At 33.9% G+C, this 9787-nt stretch overlaps 1 long non-coding RNA gene across 1 annotated transcript; it reads left to right on the top strand.

The window, feature by feature from the left end:
- Nucleotides 1-1154: 1154 nt before the first annotated feature.
- On the top strand, nt 1155-9324 carry LOC124235609 (uncharacterized). Its single transcript, XR_006887529.1, has 4 exons — nt 1155-1239; nt 7276-7412; nt 7530-7677; nt 9218-9324. It is a non-coding gene; the product is annotated as an uncharacterized LOC124235609 (long non-coding RNA).
- Nucleotides 9325-9787: the final 463 nt, after the last annotated feature.

Here is a 9787-nt window from a genome sequence, read left to right as displayed (position 1 = left end):
TTATAAAATAGAAGAGTTTGAGCATCTTCTTCTCACTAAGCCCTCTAAGCTTTGTTTTCAGAATATATACATATACATCAAAATTATTATGCCTAAAACTTACCATTTTTGACTTCCAGAAATCTGTCCTTTCTCTTCTAACTTCCACTACCCTGAATGGTGCCATCAACCACTAGCTGTCCAGTCACATCACTTCACATCAATTCATGGATTTAATTCATTATTCTAAACCTCTCATTCAAATACATTAAAAAAAATACCCCTTGTTTATTCCACCTCCTTTCATTCAGGACTTGAATAGTTAGTTAGTATACATTTCTATATAATGGGCAGTGTCTACACACTCTAGAATAGATCTTGATGCTTTCCAATTCCCTTTATACCTTGACCTCTATTCACTACTCTATAACCAACATCTCTTTTTGATCACTGTAATAAGGTCTTCATTGGTCTCCCTGCCTCCAACATTTATCCCAGTTCATTCACTGTTCATATCATAGCAATTGTTTTGATAAATCAATTTGATTTGTTTTAATTAATCATAGGAATGTTCCTTAATGAAAACTTCAAGCTGAAAAATGTTATTGAGTAGTTAAAGAAAAATCCATACGGGGACTAAAACAACAGGACCAGAGTGGTAGGAAGAAAACCAGAAAGAACAAAGCTGTTAAAGTAAGATAATACTGAGTGTCAAGAACAATGGAATAATTAATCTAATAAGATGCTATCGATAGATTGAATAATGTATGTGTGGAAATAAATTGGATTAAAAACAAACATAGTGCTTAGAATAGAGCCAGAGTCATAAAAAGCACTCAAAATGAATGAATAAATGAAAGAATGAGTGAATAACAAATAATCATTAGTGCCTTTAACAAGAACAGTCTCAATAAAGAGGAGAAAAGGGAAGCCAAGTAACAATGCTCTGAGTATATTTGAAAGTGAGAAAGTACATAATCATAGTAGATGCTTTGCTCAAGCACTGTTATTTTGAAGAGAAACTGTTAAGGGGTAATTAGAAAAGGCCGTGAGTTTAAGGGGAGGGAGAGAAATGTATGGGCATGCTTATGTCTTGAAGGTTGTGCATTTTAAATCCAAGTGCTGAGATGTATGTGATAGAGGTTAATTAATGAAATGAACTTCAAACAGTGCAGGAAGAACAGAAGATGGATCGGTCAAAAGCAGCCTTTCACAGGAAAGATCACTGTTTTGCAAGAGGAGAAGCAAGAATATAAGAATGTAAGTGAACTTGATATATTTAAAATTTGCTAAGAAGACTTCTGCAAGCAACTTGGAAAAGTGATGATTTCAGAAATTTGTTTTAATTGAATTTCATTTTTTTATATTTTGCTTTATGCTACCTATTGATATTTCCTTGTATTTTGACATCATTTGCATGTCATGTTAAATCATTTATCATAAATTTCTCATTATATTTGTTCTGAAGATTTGTTTCCACAGAGTGGCAATTCTAAATAGATTTTGAAATGTGAAAAACATCCAAAAAGACGAAGTATTCTTGACAAATAATGTTTATTAGTTCATTTGCATAATTTTCACAAAATCAAAAAGTTCTGAATTTCTAAGTTTTCTGTGCTACACTACCTCTTCTGTAACTACACTGTGACTCTGTCATAAGCTCATTTATCAGTATGTATCTTGAAAAAGTGGAGTTACAAATAACGTGAAATAACAATAGCAATAAAGGCAGGCGGATCATAACTCAGGAATATTATTGAGATGTGAACCTCATAGCTTTTCCTTTAACCTTCTTCTGATGTTTTAGCACAAACAGAGTTCTCACATGTGTGTGAAGAGAACCTGGTACAGTTATTATACCAATGGTGTGTGCATTTACATACACACATTCCTGTGGGAATCCAGACACTGCTCTGATAAATCCCCAAGAAATTTAGAAAACACAAGCTACTGGCCATACTCACTCTATTTGAATTAAACAGCAGTACTTAGGAAGCTACTATGTGAAATTCATTGTATCAGTTGCTGTGAGGAACACAAGGGTGTAAAAATACTCTCTCTTTCATAGAAATCCTAGAATTGCAGAAGTTCAATGCGTGAGATAGGCATGAAACTGTTAAACTGTGCAGAATGTGATAAGTGATATATAAAATATATATAAGTAGACATAATAGATCTGTATAGACAAGAATAGAATGGTCTAGATCAAAAGTCATTGCAATAACATAAAAGACATGTGACCTAGGATATAAAATTTTAGGTACAGATCAGCATGATGGACGCTGTTCACATATGCATGTACAGCTGCTGCTGCTGTTACAGGAGGAATATTTTACTTGTAAATACATTGCATTAGATACAAAGGTCAACCAAAATTAGTAATAAAATTAAGAATATTATATATATTGTATAATGTATAGATAGATGTCTAGCATATGTATAGCATAATTATATATAATATATACAATTATATGTGTGTATATACATAAAATATGTCAGGACTCTTCCCTCCGCTCTGATGTGTACTTCAACTTACAAAGTCACCACTGACACAAATGCCATAGGGCAGATGCTGTCAAACGCTCTGGATGAATTTATAGAGATCTAGATTGTAGGCAGTATTTGGGATCAAATCAACAAAGAAACTGTCATTCAACAACTCTAGAGTAAATCTGATTGTCTAGTATACTCTTAAAAGGAAAAGCATATCTGCTCAATAATACAATCCTTCACAAAATGTTGAATTAACAAAAAGGGCATTTGAACTGTATTAGAAAATAAATTGCTCGAATATTTTTATGTATTCTAATTCGTTAATTCAACATAGAATTAAGTATTGTACGTGCCCGACATTGTACCAAGTTTGATGTACAGAAGAACTTTCAGATTACAAAATTCCAACAATTAAAATGATCTAATGTGAAAATAAGAATAGACTCACAATTTGATGGACTAGTATAGAGGAGTCCAGGAAAATGCCCAAGTATATTTACACAAAAGATATTTATACAAATTATGAAATATTTAAGTAACTCATTTGAATATTATGTCAATATTAAATTTTAATAAATGATAAACATAGCATTAAAATCAGGGGTGAAGAATAATGAATCATTTAAACTGTGCTCTGACAATTGACTACCTAATTGAAATACATAGAGTTAGAGACACATAATTTTATTTATATGTATACAGAAACATATATGCTTCAGCATTCTCCCTCACATCCCAAAATAAATTTCAAATGAATGAAGACAATTTTAGTGTGCTTTCATGTTAAGCATTTCTTTACATATTAAAAGCATAAATTTAAAGATAAAAAACTAAAGGGAAAAATTGATATTGATGAGACATGCCTGAAAGAGAGACCACAAGCTTAATATACAGGGAATGCATACTAAGAAATAAAAGATAAATATGATAAAAAGGAAGAAGACACAGCCTCAGTAAACATCAGAAGAATATAACTTAAAAGAATCAAATAAAAATACCCAGCCATCAAACTGTCAAAACTTTGAAATATTATCTTACATTGGTGCAGAGTGATGAAATAGCTTGCTATTACATTTGATGCTAGAGTTGTCTGATGAAATGTTTCTGGAGCTCAATTTCACAATATGTACTTAAAATCATTGAAAAAGCTCAAACTCTGAGGCATAGAAATAACACTTCTGTGCATCTTCCCAATGATAACAGCAGAAATGTCCCCAATTTTGTGTGTAATGGTGTTCTTCTCAATATTACCTTTATTACCAAAAAGCAAAATCAAACAAATCATCTAATAATAGAAGCATATTTAAACAAACTATGAATTATTTAAATAATTTTATTATTTATACCATTGGTCACAGTCCAATATAAAATAAAACAAAAGCAAGAAACAAAACCATCTAAATTCTGTCCCCAGTAATCTTTTCTATTTCATCCAACTCTTTAAGCAAAAGACATTGAGACCATGAGAAAAGCATAAAGAATTGGATCAAGTACTAGAAACTGACAGTCCAGGAGAAGGAGAGGAGTCATCCTCCCATTTATATTTGTCCTCTTTTTGATAAGACAAGCCAAGCATGATTTACCACAAGTAACTTCGTGATATTCTGCGTGGAACTAAATACACAATGGTGGTTCCCTAATACTAAAAGACATTAGAGATGAGAAACATGGAACTTGTGTCAAGAGAGAAGGAAAGGATCATAAAAATAACGCAGTCTATATATGCTCACTGAAAAATGAAACATGAGGAAAACACTTCAATAAGCACTCGAGTCTCTATGCATTTCTTGAACCATGAATTAAATACAAAGAAGAATAAAAAGATATCAAATAGAAAGTTTTATATTCAAGAGGATACTATATCACAATATGAATTACTTTTCTTAACTCGTTTGATCCTTTACTCAACTCTGTTCCTGTTCTTCATGCATAAGATATATCATTGAACAAAAATGACAAATATCCCAGCTTAATGGAAATTGGGGCAGATAAAAAAAGCTATACATGTAAATTATATGGTATGTAAGATGATGAGAAGTGCTATAAAAATTACAACAGACTAAGAGGGACTCAGTACAGAGGATGGTATCTAGGGGACACTGATACACAGGTTGCAATTTTAAATGGGGTTGTCAGGTCAGGCGTCATTAAGAAGGTGATCAGTGAACAAATACTGGAAGGATGTAAAGTAGTTAGCCATGGCTAGATCTGAGAGAAAAACACTGCATGCAGAGGGAACAGCGAATGCAAATGTCCTATGCTGAGGGCATGACGGGTATGTTGGGAAAAGAAAGGGGTGCTGAAGCGGATCATACCTGGGAAAGATGAGTAAAAATTAAAGCACGACAGTGTCCCTTTCACTGGTTTAGAGCTGCAGGTAAGCCCTTCCTTTGACTGGTACCTACTAGATGTTTGTATCCCAGAAGTACAGAAGAAAGTCAATCTTACCATCAATCTGATCTTCTCCATCTCTAAAAAAGTAGCATTCAAAATAACGCAGAATTAGAAGTTTAAACAAGAGACTATTTCATGGTTTGGTGGTAGCATTGGTCTCTATTTGACCCAGGAATTCAGAGGACGTCCACCACTGTCTCCTAGTAAAGGAAATACTTATAATTCAGAGCCCACAAAACCACACAAACAACACCTTATGGCCTTCTATCTTATCCCTCTTAAAAGAATGAGGCTGTTATTAAGAATTATTATCAACTCAGAGTTTTCTAACTTCCAGATCACTTTGTTGGCATTTAGTTCTTATAAAGCATCAGTGAAATACAAATTCAGTTTCACAGTCAATTTAGGATTTCCACATGGGAGAAGAGGACCTAACTTTAGATGAGAGTACACATTGCACCTGATTTTTGTACTGTGTCAAAACTTATAGTAATAATAAGGATCAAGCGCCAAAATGTACAAATGATTTTACTCCAGTCCTCTTCCTTACTAATTTAGTTTTATCTCTGGCTGAAACATTTGATTACTTAGAAACTGGCCTTTTAACGTGACCAACCACTAACTGATTCTCACATGGTTGCTTTAATTGTTCAGTAGTGCCTGGGTGCCTCACAAATAAACAAACAAACAAAAAAACCTAACATTTTAATGCAAGGCCTTTGTAAAATTTACAAATTTACAAAATTTTGTATAAATGTACAAAATGTATCTATCATGAATATGGACCATTTTCATACAACAATTTAATGAACACAATCGAAGCTTTATGCTTACTCTAGTGTTTCAAACGCCTCTCCTTAAGGAGACATTTAGAAACTATAAAAACACCCTTGGTGGGGCCAGCTCAGTGGTGCAGTGGTTAAGTGTGCCCGTTCCGCTTTGGCCGCCAGGGGTTCACTGATTCGGATCCAGGGTGCAGACATGGCACCACTTGGCAAGCCATGCTGTGGTAGGTATCCCACATTGAAGTAGAGGAAGATGGGCATGGATGTTATCTCAGGGCCAGTCTTCCTCAGCAAAAAGAGGAGGATTGGCAGCAGATGTTAGCTCAGGGCTAATCTTCCTCAATAAAAGCCTCAAAAAACAAAAAACGCTATTGATTTTCAGATAGTCAAGTTCTGTTTCTTTACTCCATGAACATCTTGGACATACCTCCACTGTACACCTTGACACTTTGGTTTATTTTTGGTTTGTATATTTTCTCTAAACCTCCCAAGAGCGGGACTCCTATTATATTTATTGTTGATCACTAGCCTGATGTCTGACATGTAGTGAACATTGAGTAAATGTGAATAAACAAATGAGTGAATGTTTTAATTAATTAGTGTAGGAAGCTATGTTTGATAAAGGTGGAATTCACTCAGTTTCAGAAGATAACATGAAGAACTAAAAGAAGCAAGACACCATCAACACTGCCATGCTGGTTTGTTAGAGAGAGTTCTTACTGCATTATGGAATCAAGCATTTTAGGACCACAACAAGGAAAGCAATGCAGCTTTCTGTAATGATAGTTTGTTCTAGCTCTAATATCACCTTTATTTTAGTCAAGAACTTTTTGGACCTGAAGACATTATTCTGTCTTTTAGAAAGAGTCAATCCATTGATTAAGGCTCTTCATTTTGCTTTCAGATGCCTGAACACTTTGAGAGTCTAAGAGAGAGAATTCAAGACATATATAAAATACATAATCAGACATAAAACAGTAGCTCATTAGATTATGAAGTTTAAATTTCATAGTATATTTCCTTCATAATGTTCCCCATAAATGTTTTCAAATGTACAAAAAGATATTCAGTTAAGAATGTTTTCATTTATCCTCTATTATTTCTAACGTGTATGCCTAAATCTAAAATATCACTTTAATTCCTTATAAGATTGAATGTGTGTAAATATTAAAAGGACAAAAGTTCAACATAATTAAAATAGACAACAACCCTGCATCATGAATGATTGATTTAATATGTAGATTTCACTTCCTAATCAAAATTTCAGAATTTTGAGATTCCAACTAATGTTACCAATAAGATATACTAATTTTAAATAACCAGTTGCAAATAATTTTAATAATAATAAGCACATTATATTGATCTAATAATCCATTGCAACTGTCAAGATCTTCTGCAGAAGTAGCAATCATACAAACTCCCTTGAAAAATCTGCAGTTATCGAGAGCTCACAAGGTCAAGTTCATCCATATAGTAAAAAGTTGTGATGCTTTCATGTTATTTTTTCCTCTTCTCTGTTCAGAGTGGCAATAAAACATTTACTAAAAACTGTTATCTGAAATATGTTTAAAGAAATATGATAATCTCTGAAATAGTCTGTTCCTTTTTTCCCTCAATTAATCAGATAGACTGATAACCAAAGAATCCACACAGCACCAGGAGAAGAAGACTGAAGATTTCCAGCAGCACAGGAGTTATTCCACACAGAGAAAAGGGAAAAGGAGAAGCAAAGAAACAAGATGAGTGATAATCAGAGAAAATGTGAGCTCCTGTTACTTGACAGATTAATATCATTATTTTCCATTTATTATTGTTCTCAAAATGTCCCAAATTTTCTGAAAGATAATTTCCAATGTGTGCATTACTCTGTGCTACTAGACTGGAGAGAGAAAAAACTAAGAGGATGTGTGGAAAATAACTAACGTAGCAGACCTCATTGCTATCCTTGAACGGCCTTCTTACAAGATTGGCCTTGGCTGGTGTCTGGAAATTTAGATTTCCAGAGGATTCCTACCACCATTAACCGGTAAGAATGGCTCACTATGCCTTAACTGTTTGTGTGAACAATATAGTTTCTGTTGAACATCTGCTTTCCTTCTGGAAATCTGGAATTTTGTTACATGCTGGACAGAGGCTGCCAATGTGATCAATCTCCAACACAGACTTTGAACACTGATTCTCTAATGAGTTTGCCTGGTGGGCAATATGTGACATATTGTCACAACTTGTTGCTAGGGGATCTCCTGTGACTTCTGTGACTCTATTAGAGAGTACCCTTGGAAGCTTGAGCCTGGCCTCCCCAAAACTTCACTTCGTGTGCCTTATGCTTGTTATCCTTTCACCGTTGTAAATCTGAGCTCTAAGTACACCTGTAGACAGAGTCCTGTGAGTTTTCCTAGTGAATCATCAAACCTGAGTGTGGTCTTGGGGACCTCCAGGACAGATGAAAGTTTTACATACAAGGTATTATTAAATATCTGTAAATACAAGGTAGAAAATTTCACCTCAGATTACACTATCCCCATTAATGCAATCAAATATGAAAAGGCTTAATTATTTTAAATCTATGATATTATTAAGATGGAATTCTTTGTTTGAACTTGTTACTTAGTGGAATAGTCCCCTCATAAAGAATTACTGTAAATTTGAAGGATTGTTTAAACCAGATGATATTTGCTTTAGACCTAAAACATTTATAATTTTATTAAATTTCACAGTAATAATATGTTATACCCCGACATTCTAGAAGCCAAACTTTCAGACATCATTTTTCTAAGAATCATTTTGCTTATATGTTTATTTCTCTCAGAAGTAAATTTATATACCCCAGTATATGGAAAAATAATTATCTCATATTACAGAAGAATCCCACTTTTCAAACAAGGCAAAAGCCTGCAACAAAAAGAATGGTCATGTTCATGATCTATGTCCAAATCATGCTTTAATTTTCTGAAAAATATAACTCTGCAACTATCAACCTGGGGCAATTTTTCCCCAGGTGACATATGTAAATAACTGAACACACTTTTGGTGTTATAGCTGTGGGGCCAGTGCTATTGGCATCTCGTGAGTAGAAGCCAGCGATGCTGTTAAACATCCCACGGTTCTACACCTGGTCCAGCAACTGTAAAAAGATAATGTTATAGAAAGAAAATGTTTTGAAGAATAAAGCAGTTGAATTTAGATGTATTTTAAAGGAACCAGGGATTGAGCAGGCCTCAACCTAATACAGCTTAAGACTTTAAAACTTTACTATTCAAAATCTCCTTCAGATAAATGTGGGAAAGATGGACAACTAGTATTCATATATTTTAGCTAATACTAGTATAGTTTAGAAGGTGGACTTAAATATCTCACTAAGCATAGTTTTTATTTACAACCCAAAACATTAGTGTCTGTTATAGGGATGTTATTTAGAATATTAGTATTTGGTCGTGTTGGTCACAGTGGTGATGATGGTCTTTTTCTTTAATGTGCAATGTTTGGATTCTGTGCAAAATGGGCATGGCCCTTTAAATTATTTTGCCCAGTCATCTCCTCTGTTAAAAAATTGCCTGTCTCCACAGTAAGAGATGCAATTGGTGAAGCCTAAAGCAAATATGAACCACCTCCTCACATCTTCACGAGTAGCTGACAAATACTGGAGCCTCTTGTGTAACCAGAACAGATGAGATATAGAGCCCAGAAGAATCCTCTTGTGTCCCAGCTCACACACATCTATTCTTCTTACTTCTTCTATTTGAACCAGACTCCACCGCCAGCAGAAATTCTACCACACTGACACAGGTGTCACCAACTATATCTATATTTTAATCATATCTATATTAAACAATTAAATAATGATTTAATCACTCAGCATATCTCATAGCTATTATTTGATTGGATATACAGTGCACAAAGAATAAAGATTTTTGAAAACAACCCAGTAAATTTAATCTTGCGGGTAAATGAGCTGATCAATACAGGTTTAAAAATTACTTCACAAAGTGAATTACCTCCTATAATTTTTAATGGTTTACCATTGAATTTAGTTGATAGTTACCTAGCAAATATTTCAGTGTATCTCTTGGATTAACCAAATGTGGTAATAGAGCAAATGGTCACGTCAGTGACGGCAGAATATGAGTAAATGGTTT

The sequence above is a fragment of the Equus quagga genome, chromosome 1 (assembly GCF_021613505.1).
Source record: "Equus quagga isolate Etosha38 chromosome 1, UCLA_HA_Equagga_1.0, whole genome shotgun sequence".
Classification (NCBI taxonomy): domain Eukaryota; kingdom Metazoa; phylum Chordata; class Mammalia; order Perissodactyla; family Equidae; genus Equus; species Equus quagga.
This window is presented reverse-complemented; position numbering and strand designations above follow the sequence as displayed.